General features: G+C 40.4%; 1 protein-coding gene across 1 annotated transcript in view; it reads left to right on the top strand.

The window, feature by feature from the left end:
• The window catches only part of st6galnac3 (ST6 (alpha-N-acetyl-neuraminyl-2,3-beta-galactosyl-1,3)-N-acetylgalactosaminide alpha-2,6-sialyltransferase 3), a 101,745-nt gene that overhangs the window by 5,169 nt on the left and 72,725 nt on the right, over nucleotides 1–23,851 (top strand). The window lies entirely within an intron of this gene.

Raw genomic sequence — 23,851 nt, 5'->3', positions numbered from 1 at the left:
CTGGGAAATGAAGAGTCTCATTAAACTGCATCTGAGTAAACTCAGAAATTACACGCATTGAATTATTAATAGCTGCGTTAGAAATCTCCCTCTGGGAATGCTTGTAGACTGACTGACCTAACTGTCCAAATAGTCACTTTGTTTAGTGTGTGTTTGTGCTGGAATAAGAGTAGCAATTATATCAGCACACAAAATGACTGTTTTCTTGTTGTGATAGGTGATTTCAGAGGAGCTGAAACACTAATTTGTTTTTGCAGCTCCACACCTTGGATTGCTCTCATACATGAACGCATGAAGATTTTCCATGCCTGGAACAAACAGGTCCCAGTCAGTGCAGCAAGTTTTCCTCCAAAATCAGAGATTTTCTTTCAGAGCAGTCTTGTTGTCTTTCACAATTTCTTTGCTTCTGCATCCATCCTCCTAGTCTGTTAGAGTCCATGGACTCATCACTTTCTTCACAATGTTCCATCAATTTTCTCCCATTTATCTGGGTCCAGGTCGAGAGAGCAATTTCTAAACAGAGACACACATATCTTCATTTCCCCAGCAGAGATGTTATCACTCCAGTGTGTCTCAGGTCTATTCCAGGGCCTCCTTCTGGTAGAAGTGAAAAACCTAACCTAGGGGATGCCCAGAAGGCATCCTAGTCACCTCAACCACTTCAACTGGTTCCTTTCGATGTGGAGGAGTAGCTGCTCTTCTCTGAACTCCTCATGAATGACTGAGCTCCAGCCATTCTCCAAAGGAGAGCATTGCCACCCTTTGGAAGAAGCTCATTTGCAGTCCTTGTACCCACGATCTCATCCTTTTGGTCACAACCTAAAGCTCCTGACCATAGGTGAAGGTTATTTTATGTGTTTGACCAATATGCTTTCAGATGTATTGGCTCAACAAGGGACAAAGACTGAAAATGACATAAACAAGAATAAATGTATTTTTAGATAGACATTTTAATGTGTTTGTCCCAGTTTTATCATAGTGATTATGTAAATATACACAAACACATTGTTTTATTCACAGTTTCCTACCAAGTAGGGTCTGAAAAAAGAGATGTGACATGCAGAGTTCCCCCTTTGTCATCTTTTGTTTTAATTGGAGTGAGCTCATCCGTGAAGAGCTGTGCTTAAGCTGGGAAAGGCTGTCGTTGTTGTCCTCTGTGCTAACAGTTCAGGATAAGCCCTCTATCACATCACATCAAAAGACAGCTATTCTGCTGTCATTGCTAACCACATATGGCAGAACAGGGCCAGAGCAGCAAATTCGCCCGACGGGGTGATGTGGGTGCACACCAACCAAAACACACAAGCCGAAATTTTAGATTAATTAATGCGTGCACACACAGACAGACCGTCATTAGTGGGTGTAGAGCGGTGCTTTTACAACTATGGGGAATGCAGCCAGTGTCCCATTTCTTAAGAGTTTCAGGGATGAATGGCACTTCTCTGAGTCCCTCTTGTCCCATGTGATTATGTTGCTATAGAAAGGGAGCTGATAAAACGTGTCCCGTCACAGTTTTAGAGAAAGCACGGGATACTGGCAAGATGTTGAATGAAGCAGATACTCTAGTTTGTATTCAAACTGTTATCAAATCCCTGCTCAGATTCCCTCTTGTACCATTCTTCCCTTTATCTGTTTTACTTCTTGAGTGTGAAGTTTACAGGAGAAGTCTCAGAATCCACTGTTTTATAGTTGCCTGGTCGCACAGGGAGACAAAAACTTTTTAGTCCTAAAGTAGAATAGATCAATTACTTACAGTTAAATAGGTTCTTACACAGTAAGGGTGTGTGGAACTGTGACACGTTCTTAACTACTTCAGCAGAAGTTTAGATGAAGTTTGCTGAATTCGAATTCGGATACACCCTGAACCCAAAACCATAACTGTTTAGTTTTTGTCTGAAAAGTAAAAATCCAGCTATCCAATTAATGCTTAAAATCAGGGAGGTTTTAGGATTTAAACTCACTGGACATTTACTTAGTTACATCTTGGATTATACAGTTGCTGCAAATTTCCCTGCTGCACATCCATCATGTTAATCTGCTGTTCCACACATCCCAAAGGTGTAGTTCTATTGGATTGAGATCTGGGGACTGGGTACAGGACAATGAGTACAGTGAACTCATTGTCCTGTAAAAAACAAAACAAAACGGTTTTAGATTATTTAAGCTTTGTGACGTGGTGCATTATCCTGCTGGAAGCAGCCATGACAACACTGTGGTCAGAAAGCAATAATAGGTTGTAGCCAGAGGATTAGTAAGGAGGAAGTGAGGGCAGCTATCAAGATAATGAAGACTATCAGGTGGTTTGTCCAGATGGCATAGCTATAAAGGTATGATGATGTCTTGGACAGAGGGCAGTGGACATTTTTGGTGAGCCGATGCAAACTGTAACCTCAGTTTTATGTTCTTGGCTGCTGTGGTCTTCGGCTGCTGTACCCCATATGCTTCAGGATTCGAAATGTTGCACGTACCTGGGTTGTAATGAGTGGTTGAGTTACTGTTGCCTTCCTGTCAGCTCGAAGCAGTCTGGCCATTCCCCTCTGATCTCAGACATCAGAAAACTGTCACTTACTGGATATTTTGTGGGAGAGTAAACTCAACCTGTGTGGCACCAGCACCAATGCTACTTGAAACGTCACTAAAGATCACCTTTCTTCCCCATTTTAAAGCTTGTTTTGAACTTCAGCATACTGACTATGTGCTGAAATGTACTGAATTACTGCAATGCAACTGATTAGATATTTGTGTTACCCAAACAAAGAGGCTTGTGAGTTTATACCTCTTTTTTTTTGTTTTAATTTGTTTAATTTGCATTTGTGAAAAGTTTTAAAATAATAGGCAGTAATAGCTAGGAGCTAGGGTTGGGTGATACCCCGCTAAAAAGTTGGACACCTTGCAGCCTCAAAATGAATGAATGAACAGGTCAGGATGGCATGCTTATAATTGAGCATGGTACACAACCTCTAAGTTGCGGTAGTATTAGGAACGCGACATGCAGCTACATGTGGCAAGGTTATCAAGCATGGATAGGCGGGGTTTTGGAAAGTTGTTGGGCACAGGAATTCACATAGGTCCTCTGTTTTACACTACATTAGATGGTCATGAGAATCTCCATCAGAGTAGTACATCAATATCATATAGTTTATGTATAGGCATCCATAGGTTTATCGATATGCTTTGATTGGCAGGTGGTCAAACACAAGCAGCTGTAGCTGCTTCAGTTCAGCTAATTGAAGTCACTAAATTGGACCTTTTTGGTGGGTTGGTGCCTTTTAAAGCATTTTCATTGAATTACTGTATACAAAATATTGCTTGTTGTGTGGGGAAGACTTTCAAAAACGTTTATCTTGATGTTTTGTTGAGTGTAGTATTTTTTAGCATGCTAATTAGCACTAAATAGTGTCTGTGTGTTGCCCCCGCACAGTTCTGTTTGCAGCGTGCTAACCAAGCTTGCTAGTGGCAGCTGATAACTTTTCTCGACATTCTCGTCTAAATGTGGTCGTTTCTGGCGGTGGCCAGCACAACACTGACGCTTAAAAATCAAAAATCAAAACCAGTGGGTGAAGCTACTCTAGCTATATGTCTTTTTTACAGAGCATGCCAGTAACCTTGTTCATATTGTCACATTGTCATCATTGTTTGTTGACACAGAAGCCCTGTTAGAAATATTGATTCTAACTTATTTCAAGAGCCACTGCAAAAGGAGCAAATTCAGCCATGCATGAAGACATTTCATATTGTAACATCATTGCAGGAACGTGAAGGTTTCAGTAAAAAATGGTGCAGCTCTGTTCCATAATATTTTAGAAATAAAACGTGAGGAGAAATCAGATTTCATCCAAACTTTAGCTGAGTCCTTTTCCTGACTCAAAGACCTCAAAGAAAGTCTTTGTCTTTTGCTCTGCTGTTGCAGTCCATCCTCTGTACCCTTTTGAGCCAACAGAGTACCATTTAAGTGTGTGGCTGCTTTATTATGGTAATGTAACCTACATCTGTTGTGCACATACACACACTGCTGCAGAAGCTAGTACAAGGTTAGCTTATCCACAGTGGTAACCAAGGGCGATCACCTCCCTCCAGATCTGGCGTTAATCCACAGTGCAGCGGTCATAGTAGTGACCTCTCACTTACACAAGGGATCTTATCAGCATCTGGGAAAGACTTCTGATTTTGCCTTACTCCTTCTCATTGGTTGTGTTGTTCAGCCAGTCTCTAATCCTGTTGTGTTTAATCATGTGCTGCTCTGCCAGTTCAGGCTGCTTGAGCTCTTCCGATACGAGTTGAGCTGCCAGCACTGGCCATCCTTTTTTTTTTCTCATCCCTTTACTGGACTAAACACAAAGAAACGACACAGTTTAATGAAAGAGGTGATATGGCAGCCTACAAATTAAGTCCCGCTATAATTGCAGTCACGGTCAGCAGCATAAAATTACACGTCGCTCACAAAGAACCTCTGGGCCATAACCCCTATTATTACTGTACATGCGTTCACAGTGGAGCTGTAATGTCAAGGTTGAAGTTTTAAACTTTAATTACCTCGAAACAAGGGGACAGAGTGACAATTCATGCAGAAAATATTTGAGTGCAGTTATTAATCTGCCATTGTTTTTCTTTAATCATTACAGTCGACCGCACTCTTATAGCTGTATTTTCATCTGAAAAGTTTAGGTTGCTTCAGTTTTTGACTGAATAGAAATCCTAACTTTCAGAAACACTGGAGTTATTCTGAGGGGTTTGGCTTAAATCTCAATAAAAAAAAAACCCCCAAACATCCATATGGTCTCTTGATTTGGGGACTGTTGGTACCAAACTTGGCAATGTTTTTCTTCAGTAATCAAGTGCTTCTGTTTTTAAAGTTATTGCTCCAGTCATTTACCATTGCACACATTTAAGAGTCAGCAGAAGCAGTTGTAGCGGGGAAATGTGAGGCAGCTGGCTGCATCTGGATTTAGCACCTCCTCCTCTGTTTTTCTTTGAATGCATATCAAATTAGCTGTGTGGCAAGCATTTTACCAGCGTGTCACATAGCTACATAGATAAGTAACAGCACATGCCGAACACAAACACGTTCAGGACCTCTCGGACAGCAGGTCTGTGGGGCTTAAAGGGTCACACGCCACTTCAGGATTAAGACTGGCATCTCAACAATTCACTGTCCACTGGGATTTTAACTTCCACTTGTAGATAACACTGAGTCAGTGAGTCAGAGACAAACCTGCCAAAGTGGCAGATCCTTGGTGGTCAGATGGCAACATCCGGCCCTGATGGTTCCCTGGACCAGCTTTGGACTTTTGGGTTAGAGAATCCAGGCGGCCACCAGCCAACCTAACAGCAGCGTGGGAATGGCAAATACCGGATGGACATTCTGTGTATGTATGACGGCAGATTTGTCTCTGTGCTGTGAACACCTGCTGAGAGAGGCCCTGTCTGTGATTTGGTGAATATTCAGGTAGAGTACAGAGCAGAAATTAAAAGTGCTAGGGAAGTGAATCAGCAAGCCGGGTTTTAAAAAACATTATTATTTTCACTGTGATTTCTGATTAATTAAAAATGTGAATGCTCATTGTCATTCTCCACAAACGTAATTTTTCTATCATGTATTATTTTGTCTGACCAACCCTCTAAAGTAAAAAAAAAAAAAAGAGAAAAGAAGGGAGGATGAAAAGAAGATGAACATTACCCTGTCATATGTTATAGTCAGCAAATGTTTGGTAAAGTGCTTCTACTTTAAAATTACTTTTACGGTTAATCATCACATCACATGAATTCGTAATTTGAAATGAACTCCAGCGTAGCTCATTTTTAGACCTGCTGTAGGTTCTGGTTACAGTTGCCTACCAGTTGCACTGAATTGTCACAGCAGAATAACCACTGGAAACTCCTGTTCAAGATGTTTGAGTTCAGGTAAATGGTAAATGGCCTGTATTTGTATAGCGCTTTAAGGACCCCAAAGCACTTTACACATCCAGTCATCCACACATTCACACACACATTCACACACTGGTGTTTATAAGGTGCTAATAAGCTTAAATCAAGGTGAAACATTAAGTGAAACACTGGACTTAGGGTTGATTTTACATCAAAATGAAAGTTTTTTGTAATTATCGTTTTTCAAGGAACTAATGTTTAAACTTTAGTGTTACGGTTTTTGAAAATGTGAAAACGTGTGCTCTGTCTTGTCTTCCATTATGTGATCTGAACCTTTTTTGTGTTTTGGACTGTTGGTCAGACAACAAAAAGGAGTGTAATTTGAGTAATTAGATTATACTCTGAAGCAATATGGCAGAACGGTGTCCTACACCTAGGTGGTAAATAGGACAGAACCCCAGAGTCATAGATGATGGTGGCAAGGGAACAGAGTTAGCAGATGGTTGATGGAGACTTCAGATGAGTCTCTCTGAACATCCAGGATGAGGTGAAGTGTTGCAGGAAGGACGTTTGGAAAGGCAGGATGACAGATAAGCAATGAGGCAAGAAGATCAATGGATCAAAGTAATGATGATGAAAATGACAATGAGTGTTAGAGAGAGTTTGAGACCAGAATTGACAAAAAGGAGGAGAGCAGCATGAATCGATCAGACACCCAGGAATGCAGACAGCTATTGGAAACCACACTTTCTAGATTTAAACAGTTTAGTTTTCTGCTACCCTTTTCTTCCCTTGGACGCTTTCCAGCACTCTTAACCACAAATTTCTGCACAATTATCAGCTTTTAGGAGCATTTATTCCTTCAGTTTCTGTTCATTTCCAAGCATAAAGTGACAGAGTTACAGAGACTTACAACCTACAGCCAGTTGGATTCATTTGAGCGTGTTGCACTATTGCTGGATTACATTTGGCAAGTCCCCGTCCGCACATTGTACGCTTGGCAAGGTCTAAGAGCTTGTTGTACTCTTGGCAAGGCCTAACTGCCCGTTGGCACAGCGGCGATCCAAAGCCCCAGAAGAGACAGATCAGCAGAGGCCATGTTTGGTAAGGAGTTATGCTCTCCATAGACTTGGATGCGGCTTAGAAACACTGCCCAAATTATAAAAAAAGACTCAAAGGGATAGTTTGAGGTGTCAGACTGAGTAGGAAGGTTGCAAGAATGAAGGAATGGTTCAAGTGTTGTTTTGCTGAAATATACAAAATACTGAAACTTGGTATTTTAGTATCAGTGGCTTGTTTGTACCTGACCCTGACCATACAGCTAGCGGGAGCAAAGGGGCAAGCAAAGTCCTTCTTCAGGGTATCAATTTAGTGGGGTAATTTTCTAAAATCCTGTTGTAGGTCAAAGCTCGCATCCTTGTGGCTGTTCAAAAAATGATTTTGTTTTCATAACCTTCAATAACCCAAACCAGCAAAGCTGAGTTTGGCACAGGTTAGGCTCATCAGACGTGCAGAATACCCTGGATCTCATAACCATACTGCTGTAATCCTATATGCATTTTCTCAACGGCTCTTCCACAGAGTGAGGTGGCAAGATCAGGCTTGGCTGCTACCCTGAGAAACGCCTGATTGTGTGCAGCTCGCCTTCAGCTCTCTGCGCTCCGCCCTTGAACCGAGCCTCTGAGCAAGCAGAAAATCCCTGTAATTGCATTAGTGTTGTCTAACTGTGAGCTGTGTGCCACGCCTGCTCCCGGCAGACCAGCTTTTTAGCTTAATTTATTGCCCTGACATGTTAGGATTTATTTCCATCCCGCTGCTGAATTGTGGATGACATATACAGCATCAGATATCCTTGACGAATATCCTGGCTTTGATTCAGTTTCCCCTCTCATTGAAGTGTCAGGTAGAGCTATAAACTCAGTGATGTGCTCAGTGGGAAACATGTCTAGTCATAGTATAGGCTCTTTCCTGAGGGCTGTTGACCAGGCTAATAAAAGGTTGCAGCGCCTCTGTTATTATCCCCACTGGAAGTCCGGCAGTGCTCTGGACACCAGCGCTGGGAAGCTGATTGCCGGCGTGAACCGAAGAGGTTGACAGACACAAATAAAGCCTGGCGGTTAAGTGAGGGCATTAAATAAAGGCCAGTCTTTTTTGTGTCCCCCATGAAATAAAAACCGCCGGCTACTTTTATGTTCGCTTGTGCCTCCAAACTTTTGTTGTGGTCAGTGTGGAAAAAGGGAGTGGGCAGCATTTCAAAATGCCACTGTGCACTCTGGGTGATGTTGCATCTGCTCAGCGAGGCTCACTGCTCTCGTTCCATGTCGTGTTTGAGGTTCAGCGGCCGTTCTGTGATTGCGTTCTGTGTCCAGATTTGTATTTTGGCTTATTATTGATCTCCCTCTCAACTGCAGCGTCGGGTGCTGTTTTTTTGTTATTGACTGTGACACCTCTACCACCTCCTCCCAAACCTCCTCCCACACACTCACACACATTGAATGCCACCATTCTCCTAACACAGGGTGGCAGCTATCCACAGAGGCTTTGACAGACTCGGCAAACTTTATTGTTATTTTGCAGAGTGAACACCTGCGTGTGTCGCATAGCAGGCTTGTTTGGTGGCCTTCGATTCACCTGGCTGGGTTGTTTATTGTGTGCAACAGCTGCTCCACTTTAAGTTTCATAATGCCGTCAGTGAAGCTCTTAAAGCACCTTCACAATCTAAGAGGATTAATGAAAAACAAAGAGGTGTGCTTGCAAATCATTTGAGTGCATTCGCTGTTAGAAAGCTCACAGAAATTTCTACCGCTGTAAACAACGAGGGTGCAGCTGACTCAGATTTTCTCCTCCACAATAAAAGCTATACATGCTCAGGGTGAGACATGACTTAAAAATATAAAAATATGTCCTAAATGCAACACATGCTCTGTCTAATCCAACATATCCTATTTGTTCCACTGCTCAGGAAGATATTCCTCCACATCCGTCTTTTCTTATGCTCATTAACTTGTAGCTTCATCTTGACAGACGTGTGGAAAATGTTTCTGGCTAATGTACTGGGAATCTGCATTAATCGTTAGCGAAATGCAAGGATGCTGTAGCAACACTAAGGGTGTTCATTATGAGTATCTAGTGTATCAGCTGAGCTTTCTGTGCACTTTCTTTATTTATATATGTTGCATGTTTATATATTTTGGAGCATTTTAGACCTTTGTTACACAGCACAGTGTAGAGTAGATACGAACGTGGAGAGAGAAAGAGGGTGAGTGACATGCAGGAAATTGTCTGGGGAAGACTCAAGCCAGGCCACTGCATTAAGGACTATAGCCGTTGGTATATGGGATTCCTGCTCAATAAACTGATCTATAGGGGCACCCCCAACTGTGCAGTTATTGTAGTAAAAGGATCTCTCAAAGTCAAAGGCAAAACAAATAACTTTGCCTCTTACAACAATGCATTTGTCACCTCTAGGTATTGTAGTCGTCATCCCTCTGAAGGCTGAACTTCAAACAGGACAAATTCCCTTTTGATGCTGAACCACTTTAGAACTCTACATACATTCCTGTTTCCCCGTCTCCAGCATCCTCGAGGAGACATTTTCTTGCCAAATGTATTTCTTTAACAAATAACACCTTTTTAAAAAATCTCTGCAGAGGCTGAACTTCTGTTTAGTCAAGTGTTGAAAGAAACTGTCAGCGCTGTTTGCTCCTGCGTCCTGCAGATGATGCATTGCATCTGTCTTTCTAATCTTTCCACATTCTCAAATGTCTCTGTGTTTGCACTTTTGATAAATACATATACTCAGATTTCTGTGTGTGAGCAGTCATGCTGTGCATAATCACTTGCAATGAGATGAGGCTTTATTATGAAGTTATGGAGGGATCCTATTGAGTTTCAGGGGAAATATCAGTTGCTAAATGTCAGTAATCCTGCTCTGGCATTTGGCAAATTAAAATGGATTTTCTCTGGTCGATGTTTTTCTCAACAGCCAGATTCCCCCCCTGCCTTCGCCCTTCAAACACAAAGACAGGGACAATAATTGGTATTCTGCTGTAAAGAACTCCATAGAATTTCAAAGCTAAGTTTGCAGCCTCTGCGTTCTCATGCATGTTGGTTTTTCTCCTTTTTCTTTTTGTTTCAGTAAAGTTTGTCTTGCAAAGTGGTTGCAGTCACAACTTGTGGCCCAAATTTGGGACATTTGTGCTGGATGGAGAGCAACTGATGCATTACTGTACAGTAGCTTTGTCCTTGGCCGGCAGTGCGATCTCTTCTGCCCAATGGCCATCTGCGGCTATGAGAGCCAGCCCTTAAAAACTCAGATATGACAGAAGGATAAAGCTGAAATGACTCTTGTCATAAGTGAGCGGCAGAAGTCATTTTGTGCTCCTGGCTGAATGCCAGGAGGCATTTTGGCTCTCTCTAAAAATAACCCCTGACAATAGGAGTTATAGATGTTATAGACGAGGGAACGTTTAGTCATCATTTTTCCATCATAAAGCAAAAGTGAGCAGGTGGTCTGATAAATGGAGTTACTGTATCTTCATAGCCAGGCTTGCTCGGCTTCGCACTGAGAGCTATTAAGGTTTATTGATTGTTTGATTTACAGTTAATTGGCTTGAACCAGGTTCAACAAACATACATTAACACCTTGACTTTCACCCCTATTTTCCTTAAAGAAAAAAAAAAAAGGCAAAAAGCTTGGAATCATTTTGTTTGCTGAAGTTTTATGAGCAGTGGATCGAAATCCAACAAGTATATGCTCATAAAGATGACAGAAAGTGTCATAAACTAACTTTTTGCAGCGTGTGCACTCTTTCTGCGCTGTAAGGAACTGTTGTTGCTCTTCCGTTGGGATCTAAAGCAGCTTGAATTGTGAGGCTTTGTGCAGTCAAACGATGTATAATCTGGGCCTGAACCATTTAAAACACAGCAGGAGAACACTGAAGAGCGTTACTGATGATCAGTTTATTTAGTTAAAGATGCACATAACATTAACCACATCAAATATGTAGCACTTGCTGTGTAAAACAAATGCATCTTTTTCAGGCAAAGGCAAACAACGTTACTTTGACTAGGTTTGGGCTTTAAATCATTAAAAATAATATCATATTCATTATAGTATAATAAATAGTAAAATACATTTAAAGTACCTCTTAATTATTTTGTGATACAGTTATGTTGTTCTTAGATAGGTTAGATAGTATTATTGCAGTCATTAGTAAGGACCGGTCTATGTCCCATTCACACTGGATACACCTTCTTTGTGCATCCTGGGAGATGTTGCCCTCAGTACACAGGGGAGTTTTCAGATTGAGGATCTCAGCTGCTTATCTGAATCTGCAAAGTAAATCCTACAAAAAAAATCAGTAAAGCAGAAAAATAAATAAGCATAAAATTGAAAATACAAGCTTTCTGCTTCACATTGTTGTGTGTTGTGACCTTGAGACAGAACCTCATCAAATGAGACAAATGGGCTTACAGAAGTGCTGCGGGGAAGAAAGTCACATAGCAGAGAGTCTTTATGGAGCACAATAACTTACTGCCAAAAATAATGAATTCTCAGAATGCTTTTTTTTCTCGTCCTGACAGGTAGACTCATTCACTCAGCGCACAGATATTCCAGTTTTCAGCTTTTCAAAGTGCCACAAAGAGCAGCCCCCCCTTTCACTTTGACAAATTCTTCACTTTCTCAAGTGAGCGAGTATCAGCCTACGCAGCAGAGCATAGAGCATCACCAGACTGTTTTTTCTGAACATATGGCGCTCTTTTCCTCTTGTCCCAAAAGTTTGCTGGATCCAGAGGGGGGGGGAAGTGAATATTGCAGTGTTTAATCCTTCATACTTGTGGGGATTATATTCCATTTGATATCAGATATGCATTAGTCAAATGGGTTTTTGGAGCTTTCCTGTCGCAGGCACACATACAAGTACACGTGTGCTGGTGAACACATGTACGCAGCGATTGACGTCATCTACTGATGACTGGGATTTGCGGTATTTGAGTTTATACAGAGAAAAAGGGTGTTAAGTCCTTATTGTTGCCACCTGCAGAGTCTCATCCACACAAAAACAACCTGATTTATTTTTTGGGGTCCAGATTAAGATTGTTCATGATGGTCTGTACCAAAACGATCCAGTTTCATGCCAGTAGACCAGATTAGTGTTCATTTGACCCGGATTTAAGGATTTGCTTTTCATATGTCGCCGCTGATAAGGGTGATACTACGGAAGTAACATGCTCCAAGGGCGTCATCAGGACATTTTGTTATTGTACAGGAGGAAGGTCACTGTGCCCATATCGGGAATGAGTGAAGTTTCATTTACACAGCATGGACAGCTGTACTTACTTGATAAAATACACAAAAAATGAGTTGGAGATTGGTGCACCACATATTACGTGTTTATGCCTTTTATCTTTTACGAGAAATGATCGTTTCTGCTGCGACTTCATTTCCTGCAAATTGGTCTGCAAGCAGGAATGAGCATCTCTGAAATGAAAACTGGATGTTCATCATTACATCCATTATACCTCTTTGACGAGCATGACTTCCTTAAGTTTTGACTGAATACTGACTGCCAGAAAGAAAGCAGCATATAATGAGTTTTTTTTTTTTTTTTTAATTTTTGGTCATGTTTCCATCTGTAAGATGCTGGTTAGTTATTGTTTATTTTGTTTTTATATTATTTTGTAACCGTTGCTCCGGAGACTGTTACATGTATTTTCAATTACACCTTGCCAGCACTGTCCCCTGACCCCCTTTGTCAAAAATTTACTGGAAACATTCTTTAGAGATTTTTGGTCACACAGTTGCAGATTTATCAGATGTGAATATCCCCTGTTGCATCGAGATCTGGTGACTGTGGATGAGATTTGAATACAGTGAACTCACTGTCATGTTGAAGAAGACAGGTTGAGATGATTTGAGCTTTGTGACATGGTGTGTTATCCTGCTGGAAGCAGACGTAAGAAGATTGGTCCACTGTGGGCATTAAGCATGCTAAGAAAATTTCCCTAACATCATTACAGTTTCATGAAAAGGTGGATGGATCCATGCTTTGTCTGACCCTACCATCTGAATGTTGCAGCAGAAATCCAGACTTATGAGATGTTTTTTCATCAATCTGCAATGTTTCTTCAGTCTTCTGTTGTCCAACTTTGGTGAGCTTGTGTGAATTGTAGCCCCAGTTTCCTGTTCTTGGCTGACAGTAGTGGAACGCGGTGCGGTTTTCTGCTGCTGTGGCCCATTTGCTTCCAGGGTTGACATGTTGTGCATTCACAGATCCTCCTCTTGGTTATAATGAGTGGTTATATGAGTTACTGTTGCCCTCCTATCAGCTTGAAGCAGTCTGGCTATTCTCTGACCTCTGGCATCAATTAGATACTTTTGGATAGTTTCTCTTTTTTTAGACCATTCTCTGTAAGATGGTTGTGGGAAAATCCCGTTCTTGCATCAACAACCATGCCATGTTCACTTAAATCACCTTTATTCCTCATTCTCAGTTTGAAGTTCAGCAGGTTGTCTTGACTTCTTGTTGTCTTGTCAATGCCTCAACACAATGAATTGCTATCATGTGATTGGCTGATTAGATTAGGTATACCCAGTAAAGTGGCTGTGCATATTACATACTATATATAAATCGTGACAGATACCGGAACTAAGAAAATTTCACTCAATGGTTGTTTGAATATTTTCAGTCATATAACATGATTGACATTACTCACTGGTAATAATAAGATTGGAATATTGGATTTAACATATGTCAGTAAATACAACCTTAGCCCAGAATGGTGACTATTTTTAAAAATATGGTAGAAAGAAATTATTGTTTTTTTACAACTTCTCTGTCTGTAATTATTAGAGAGAACACCAAGAACCCAAGGTGAGGTCTTTAAATGTCCAGTAATATATAAATTGTATATACTAAATCTCTGAAAAGCAAGGACTGATGTATTTCTCTCATTTGTCATTCAAGAAGACTCACAATATTTAACTAATTGTTTCAGTACTACTTGCATGTTCTGTGTTATTATATTTCCCAACTATAGCTAAGTACATTATGCCTCAAATGCCACACTTGTCAGCAAACTAATCGTGAGCGAGTAACAATTCAAATTTCTTTTCAAATTTTTTTTTCTGTCAAGAAATAAAGCTGTCATTTCGGTTGCCTTTTAAACCTGCTGCATACACATGCTCACTAGAAGTGATTTATTTAGAAGCATGTTTTTTGGATTATGGGCACACCATGGGCAAAGTAAATGAATGAAACACGTTGACTGGATTTGGTTCTTGGTGTTCATTCAGAAAATAAACCTTGTTCTTCTGGTTTAACTTACTGTAACTAACCTAGTGAGTGTTTGGAGGGTTTCTCCAGGCCAGTGGCTTAGTCAGAGGAGCTCCACAGATCAGTTTTTAAGATGCAAGGCTGCAACCAGTGCTCTTCTGCTCCCATATGTTCTCCACATGACAGCTGTGTAAGGGGACTGCCCCCTCTGCTGGGCTTGGTTGGGATCATCAGGTTTTAAAACCCCCAAATGAGCAATGAACTTTGCTGCTCCTCATTCATTTTTACGGCTGCAGCTGTAGTTCATTAGGGCAGGGAAAATAGAAACAGAGATGTGGAGTGCATTTTACATTTATATATGTATATACAAATCAGTCCTTTTTATTTTTCTTACTTTCTAGCACACCTCAACAACAAAGGAATTTATGTGAGAAATTTTACTTAGCAATAAACCAGTTTCTGGTTCTTATACAGTTTTAAAGTATATGTGCTTTACTGTGAGCCTGTTTAAAGCAAAATAGAAATAATATACCCCCTCACTCTCAGCTCTAACTCAACCCTTCTGCATAATTTTGAAAATGCTAAAAAGTGTGCAAGAGAGGAATGGATCAACACAGACATGCAAAACACCTCTGCCTGAGATTTTCCTGAGACGTCAGTGTAGTGAAGGACCACGTTGCTCCCACTCTGCATTAATTTGAGCTGTTTTCTCCAGCCTTGGTAATTCCTGGATCTGAACTCTCCTCGTCTCTCTCCGTCTGCATCCATTGCTGTGCCAGGGGTACGAAAGTAATTTCACAAGAGTTCCTCTATAGCTGACCAAGTCAACCAATATATATAAAAAAGAAAATACTACTTATAGGGTTTATTTATAGCGATCTACTCAAGGGCTTGGGTGTACCTCTAATAAAAGGATGTTGACTTAAGTTTTTTGATATGAATTTCACAATATTGTTAAATCTCAATCTGAATAAAACTGCAGATGGTGCCTTAAGCAACGTTCAAAATACTGGACAGATACATTCACAATCAACTCAGTAGTTTGCAGATGTTATTTTGAAGCCATAGTTTGGTGTTTTGGCTGATTTTAAAATCAGATTTTAACCCTGTTCAGCTTGGTTGCCAAAGTGCATCTGCAATTCATATTAATTGGGGTGCTAGTCTTTAATAAGAGATTCATGAAAAGTATCATATCATCACTATAAAGTAATGATTTAGCTTACAACTAAAAAAAACCCAAAACATATAAGACAAGGGAAGACACTGAATTCAGACTCAACACGCTGAATGCAGTTAGGAGATTTATTTTCACACAATGAAGAAGATAATGTAAAGGCAACTGTTAACTGGATCAACAACGGGTGTTCTGTTGAAGGAGGACAGAATGAGTTAGCCAGGGGTCCATAAGGAATTGAACTATGTCCAAGTGTGACAGAAAAAGAATGGAACAGTTTAACTTGACTTGAGAGAGGCATAGGTATGGGGTGATATCTCTGGAGGCAGGCGGGATCCAAGTGAGAAGTGGATGTTAGCAGGCAGGTGAGTAGTCCAGGTGAGTTCTTCTCTTTGGAGGTTTTAGATATATTTGGAGCTGGACTGGAGCCACCTGACACAGGACTGAAGTGATGCATCTTTGCCTTTACTTGATCAAGCTACTGTTCACAAAGCCTCATTGGAAATGGTCTGAGTTAAAGGGTGGCTGTCAAGAAGCCATTCTTAGGGAAGTGAAACTTGGAGCAAATTTTTGGTTCAATTCATCATCAGAATATTTGGGGCTATATTTCAGCCAGTGGTCCTGGAGATTTTGTCAGATTTCATGGAATTATGAACACAGCAAAGCACTGTAAGATTTTGAGTTTTTTTGCAGCACCATCCGGAAAGTGTCTGATTGGCAGCATAACAATCATCCCAAACACACAAACACTATAGGTCACAGATTGGCCTCCCAGAAACCAGAAGTCTTTTTAAACAGAGATGAGATCAAAAACATGCAGCCATCATCCAAAGAAAAGCTTTGAAGAAGCTCTGGTTTTACCCCATATACTTTATTTAGCCCTGCGACAGACCGGCGACCTGTCCAGGGTGTACCCTTTCGCCCTATGACAGCTGGGATAGGCTCCAGCGTCCCCCGCAACCCTGCAAAAGGATGAGCGGAAGCAAATGGATGGATGGATAGACTTTATTTCCATTTATGTTTGCACATGCTTCAGTAAATCGCTGCACCTAGTTCCCATTTTCCTACCTTTCTTTAAATATAAAGAAATGAGTGGTGGCTAAGACTTTAAACCCATGTCAAGTTTAAATTCATAATGCTACTTTATACGATCATAGTTATGCCAACAGTCCATTTTTCTACAACAAAGCAGCATCAACTCTATAGTTATTCAGAATCAAAATGTTCAAGGGTATTGTAGTCAATAACCACAATACAACTATATTCATCTCTTGAAAATGAAGGTTTGCCTTTTTGCACCTTTAAATATGAATATTATTGGATTTTTCCCTTCAGGTCTAGACTCTACAGTTTAGTTTGTGAAAAACAAAGGTGAAAAATGCTGTCTGTAGGCATGCTTACATTTTGTAACATAAATCTAAACTAGAATACGTTTGACTTGGCATACCTTTTTCCACACTTGGCACTGTAGGGTGATCTGATCCAATTGTCATATACTTTTCTGTAAGGTTGTAACCAGTACTGTTGTCATCCACTTATTATTGTAACTATCCACCCTCCATGTTGCATAGCCCAAAGACAAAAATGGAAATGTGATACCGCTCATGAGAGAGCGAGACATGCACCAGGGAGTTCATTTCCCACTTCCAGCATTAATAGAAGGAACATAGGATATACTGGGAATAACAATGAATGATTCCGATGGCAGTAATTAGGGACCATATGCGACAGATATCAGCTGAGCATGAAGTGGTTCTTGTCATAACATTTATGTTGGCTCTTTAGGCCTGTAGTTCTGCTAACACTGGAACTATCCCTCTGCCTGGTGAAGTGAAACTCTAACAGAAAATAATAAAATACCCTCTATATGTTTTTATCCCATTTTGACAAGATGGATCGCTATAGCCGCTCCACACATTCCTTTCAAAGACAGAAGTGAGAGCATGAACTTGTGAGTGTGACACACGTGATGCCTTCATGAAACTGTACTGAAGCAGATTAAGTTTAAACGTAGAAATAACTCCTCAATTAACTTGATAAGACAGTGATGAACCTAATCTAAATGCAGATACAGCTGCAAATTATATTAACAGCATTTCTCAGTTCCTGTGGCAGTCTAGGCTCCCGTGGGTGAAATTTGAAGGGGAACCTGTGCGTGACCGTGTTACTGGCAGCAAAGACTCGGCCTCTTCCTCCGCCGGGAAAAGAATAGTTTGTTATCTTGTACTTGGATGGCTTTGAAGCGAGACCTTTGCTGGAAATATGACACGAGTGAAGTAATGTGCCTGGGCCCTCTTTTAATCTCAGGAGTGGTTCTTTGTTTATATTTCTGTCTTATTGCCTTGGAGAGAAACACTAGCACTATGAAGAGGAAGAGGAAGAGTGAGAGTAAGGCTCCTCAAATATTTTCTCAAACACCTTAATTGAAATTGGATTTTAACTGCTTGCTGGACCGTGGTGGAGAGAATCAGGAGCCAGTGAGGTAGCGTTTTTGCATTGCAAATGTAATTTTCTGTTTTTTGCCCATTGCCCATGAGACACTCAAAAATAGCTACCAGATATGTTTTTTCATGAGCCATTTTCTTCAGGTTGAGCCTCTCATTATTCCAATACCCACTGCCATTAGCTTTTTGGATTGAACTACTGTGGGGCCCTGTTGTTTACTGAGCTGGAGCATTAGTCTTTGTGGGAAATTGTATTCTCTTCATGCTCAGATAGAGCCTGATGGAGGTGAAATTTTGAATGCACTATATATGCATGAGGAAATAAACAGCTAATTTGCTTTGAATTTTTATTCATCACACAAGTGAATTGAGCACGACTTGTTGATTATTCTGCAGTTTACAGATTTATTATACCTTTTTTGTTGTATATTTAGTAAGAAAAGTGCCCTAGTGATTTACGTAGTTAGTAATATTTAGTGAAGGTATCAGATCTTTTTCATAAACAAAAGTGATAACACTCCATTGTAAGTAAAAGGAAGGAGTGAAGGAGTGAGACAATTTAAATATTTACAGATGGGATGGGTGGTGTTATTCCAGGAATTCTGAAATCACCTCCTTGGTCGTGCATTATAAACCCAAATACAATAATTACTTTGTCAAAATGAAGGGATGGCAATCTTTGTCATATCTGATCTTACTATAAGACTGAGGACTGTGAAAAACTGAGTGGAAAAACTAAAACTACAAACAGAGCTCCCAACCAATCCACCACAACCATCCTGGCTACCACCTCAGCAGGTGTGGGTGTTCTTTGGACATGGTCTGCTTTATCACTCATTTTTAGTCCAGTCTTTGTACCTGACCAATTTACCATTTTCAGAGGAATGGGGTTTTTTTTGTGGTTAAGACACTGACCAATAAATCATTCAAGCATAAAAACAGACTCCTAACCCAAGGGATGAGCAAATATAGTATCTACACACACAGACAACCTAGTAAAGAAGTTGTATCTGTAGACACTTTGGCACGGCAGCCTGTGTTGTACCTGAGAGCTACAACAGTGAGCGCCTACAGAATTGTACAAACTCTGTTTTTATCTTATGAACTGTATTTCCGTGTATGTGTGAACACATTTCAGTAAATTGCTGCACCTACTGTGCTTCCTATTTTACTAGCAAAACATAAAGAAATAAGAAATGGCTCCAAACTGTTGCACAGTACTTCATTTGAAGTCAGTGACACTGACTAATCAGCTAAAAATGTTTCTGAGGTTTATTTATTTTTTATTTTATTTTGAGGTTTTTGAGCCTTTATTATGAAGCTTTACATATATTACTGTAGTATTATTACAGATGAAGTACTATAAACAAATAAAAATGTGTTTGTATGATCTCTAAAGCTAAAGCTGTAAAAATGTAAAAATAAATAGCATAAAACAGAAATACAGACATTTGATTGAATGTACTTTATACCAAACACATAGCTTGCTATTGCTCAATTTCTGCACAACTGACAAGTCAGTTTGGTCATTGCCACAAATGGACAAGCTGGCCATCAATAACCTTCTGCTAGCTTCCTGTGTGCAATCTGCTCATACAGGCTCCCTGCAGGAGGGACTGGGGGGAAATTATGGCTCTCTCATGTACCAGAGCCCAGTGATCCCACACAGTCTGCCGGTGAACTGAGATCAATATCTCCTAAGAGTAGGTTTTAGCACTTTTAAAAATAGACAACTCAGAGCCTTCAGACGGCGCGCATTATATGAAACGTTCCCAGGCTACAGCCGTTAAGTGCCTGTGCCGTTAATGGCCATCATTGTCTGATCTGGTGATGGCAAACAAGGTCGTTGCAGCTGCATATGGAGTCATATTGCTCAAGCGAAATGTTTTAACATTGACCGAAAGCTCTAATGTTGAAACTTTATAGCTGTTCTGCTGCCTCTATGATGGTGTTAATGGTCCCACTCCCCGACTGTACTCCTCCTTTTATACTGAGCCTTTCAATTTCTGTGTCACACGCCTCAACAGGCTGACTCGTGATCACCCTGATGGATGAGCAAACGAGGAGAGAAGTTGTGAGTCTTTCACTCGAGCTAGTGGAGGTTCAGTGCCCCACAACGCCCACATGGAGCCCTCCAATCGCCTCCAGTCTTTGACACATCATTTCCCCTGTGATTTGTGGCCAGATTGAGGTTGAAGGAGACAAGGAAATTTTCTGTCCTCATGAGAACAGATGGATGCTGCAGCTCTGCAGACTGAGCCGAGGGTTGTTTTTTTCGCCTCATGATGAACCCTCCTGCTTTATAAAGGATTTGTTTTCATGCTCCATTATGGACTCTTGATGACTGGCTATTACAGCACATTTTCAGAAACCTCGACCTGCCACTTTTTTGTTCTTTTTTGGGGGGGATGGCATATAACTGACTGTTCTTTCAGGAAAGTGTTATATATTATCTTGTAAAGTACTGATCGAGTGGAAAAAGGATTTCTCATTGGTCCCCTTTGTGCTGTTTTCATGCCAGATCAAAGTTGAGAGTCTGTTTATGATCAAAGATGGTTGTAATGCCATGAAATGATGTATGATGTAACAAACATGCAACTGGTAAAGTGTGATAGGCTTGTCAGGGCAGCAAATGGTCGCCGTCTTTTTCAACCCCACTCCCACCGCACACCAAATGTTTGATCTCATCTCTGAAGAGCACAGCCTCCGGTGTCTCCCTTGGGATGTTTGATGTTGGAGATCAGAGCTTGTGGTGGTGCAGGCAGGCTGGCGGTGGGGGCTTCACCATTACCACGCGCCACATTCAATCTTCCCAACATCAGATAAATTCAAAGAATTTGCAAAACAGCACCTTCTTAAAAACCCAGACTTTCCTGCTGTCGTGTGTTATATTAGCAGCGCATTATTAAAGTTTCCTGGAATAAAAGAGAAAAAAAATAAAGCATCTCTGGCTCTGCTGCAGTCTATCATCACCCTCTGGCTGAGAGCTGTTGTAGCATGCCTCAGATTTCTTTCACCACAGTCCGATTCTTTCTCTCTTGTATCTATTGATCTCCAGCTCTGCCCTGCCAATATCTTCTTGTCTGTGAGACCTTTCCTCGTCCTCCATCTTTTATCCATTATTCATCACTCAGCTCTTTCAGCCAGGCCGTAATACCTCTTACCTCCATATGATCTGTTGTGCACCGTTTGTATTAATGCAGCCCCAGCTGTTGCTTCATTAGTAAAAATATTGAAACAGAAAAGAAGCCCATATCATTTATGCACAGTCAGTGCATTAGTGCAACCAGATGAAAAGTAGAACACAATCATCGTCTGAGAGCCACGAACGTCTGTCGAGTAACCTCAAGCTGAGCTGTGACGCTCCTACAGAATTGATTACGACTTTGCCTGTGCCAGCTCAGCTTTTTCAAGGTGTGTTGGCTCAGTCACACTAGAAAGAGGGAAATTGCGTGTGTCAGTGAGCAGAGATTAAGGGTTAATCTCTGCAAATTGACTACATAGGAAGGAGGAGGACTTCACAGGAATCTTTTCATATTCGATGTATTTGAAGTGAAAGGAAGAGGATATTGTGACTCACAAGTCTGTAATTGAAAACATAATGATTGAATTTAACTTTCATTTTCTTCCCTTATAAAGTTTCTGACTTGAAAACATCCTCTCACAGTATGAGTGCTCATATCTCCGTGGGCCCTAGAAAGATGCACTTATATCCTCATTTGTTCTGTAGGAGGTTTTACTCAGACAGTTAAGCTGTATTAGTAGATGCATCAGTATCCAGCAGTGGTGAACTCTTTTTACAGTATCATGAAAACAAATCATTTTTTGAGTTTTGATCAAAACCGATGGTCGTGTTTACTCTGTTTCATGATTATGACTACAAGCCAGGCAAATACAATTCTCTATTATTTATTAGCAAGTTGTTGTGGAAAATACAGTGGGGCCTGGTTTTCTTCTTGCAGAAGTAATCTTTCAGGAGAGATGAAGAGTATAAAAATAGATAAATTTATTATGACATACAATTGATATAGTGGAGAAAAGACATGGGCACACAGGAGGTACGGTCTTGTATAGAGTTTTTTGTACTCTACACAAATAGGACAACTCAGTGAGTCATTGGACATTCAACAATCAGCTAGTCTTGCCTTGAAATCAAAACACTGACTGACCCATTCAGATTTCCCCAAAATAGTCAAAAAATGCATTACAGAGGTTCTTGTGACTGAATTAGCCTCATGCACAAGCTTGTCTTCCTTCTCCAACCTAATGTAATACAATTAGTAATACAATTAGGCCCATAAAGTTCTGAACAGTAACACAATTTACCTCTTGTATACACTAAAGAATTGCATTTTAAGCAGACAACCAAGATGTCATTAATCTGCAGGCTTTCACTTTTAATTCAAGAGGTTTAACAAAATTATTGCGTCCTCACAACATCTAACCAAGTCAAGAACACTCTCAATGAATTAGATGTACCATTGTTAAAATCTACATGAACATAGAGGGACTACAAAGGTGTGAACAAGAACAAGAAGGCCAAGTTTGCCACAAAACATCTAAAAGAGCATCCAATTATTTAAAAAATACCTCTTTGCATAGATATAACCAAGAAGAGAACTTTGATGCAATTTAATTAACACTGCATTAAGGCACTTTATATTGTAAGTTAAAGACCCTACAAAAATAGACAGAAGTCCCATCAGATGACCCCCTGCAAGCAAGCTATTGGCAAAAGTGGGACCAAAAAATTCCCTTTTAACAGGATGAGACCTTCGGGAGAACCAAGCTCAGGGAGGTGCAGCTATGTTGTGACCGGTGGGGTATGAGGGGAGAGAGACGGGAAAAATAACACACAGGTTAGATTTAGAATATGACATGCAAAATTGTGTATATGTATAAACAACTAGAGAGTGAAAGGAGGTGAGTGAAGAAGAGCTCATGGTCCAAAAAACACAACAAATCTGTCAAACATGGTGAAAGCAATGTTATTGCAAGAGCATGCATGGCTGCCAGTGGAACTGGGCCACTGGTGTTTATTAATGATGTGACTGCTGATAGAAGCCGCAGGATGAATTCTGAAGTGTACAGGACCCCACTCTCTGCTCAGAATCAGCCAAATGCTGCAAAACTGATCGGACAGTCCTGTATAGTGCGAATGGATAATGACCCAAAACATACTGCAAAAGCAACCCCAGAGTTTCTGAAGGTAAAGAAATGGGACATTTTTTTTAATGGTTAAGTCAGTCACGTGATCTCAACCTAGCGGCGCATGTTTTTTTAGTTATCAAATACAAAAAAACTGAAGGCAGAGAGTTGCACAAACAAGCGCCAACTGAAGGCGGCTGCAGTAAGGGTCTAACAGAGCATATCAAAGAAGGAAACAGTATTTGGTGATGTGAACACTCATATTTAAAATCATGTCAGCCTCTGAAAAATGGAGAATTTCCTAAAACAGTTGATGCAATACTTTAAAATTTTTATAACATTTTGTCATATACAAAGGCAAAATAACAAAAGCTGGGTCATAGTGCTAAAAATCCGTGAACCTAACTGTATGCGGTGGTATTAGGACATTAAAATGCGGCATCATATTTAACAAAAATAAAGCTCAAATTCCATGAATTCCTGGTGATGTGCATGAGCAATCATCCTGGTAAATGACTGCCTGGAAAAGCACCTTCAATTTTTCCTATTTAGCTGTGCAAAATGCACACGCTCAGTGACTAACAAACAAACAGCAGAGCCTGACCTTGTTAGATTATCAGGAATGAAAAAAAAAATCACCACACAAAATTACAGTTACAGAAATTTGTGTATATCATGTTGTATTCTAATGTACTCAATATATTTGTGTTTGTATTTGTCTTGTGATGTCTTGTTAAGTGAAATAATCAACTTAAAGCTTTAACTTTCTGTTTTGAAATCTTTGAAGAATAAAATCAAATCTAGTTTAGGGGTTTGCAGCGTCAACATGTATTGAGTTTGCTGAAAGAATTGTGCCACTGTTGGCTGAACTTGTTTTCACTGATCTTTTCCTTTGAGCTCAGTGTTATTAAATGTTAAAGATGTTGTTTTCCCCACTAAGT

The sequence above is a fragment of the Perissodus microlepis genome, chromosome 18, assembly GCF_051167445.1.
Source record: "Perissodus microlepis isolate ML-2025 ecotype Zambia chromosome 18, ASM5116744v1, whole genome shotgun sequence".
NCBI classification, from domain to species: domain Eukaryota; kingdom Metazoa; phylum Chordata; class Actinopteri; order Cichliformes; family Cichlidae; genus Perissodus; species Perissodus microlepis.
This window is presented reverse-complemented; position numbering and strand designations above follow the sequence as displayed.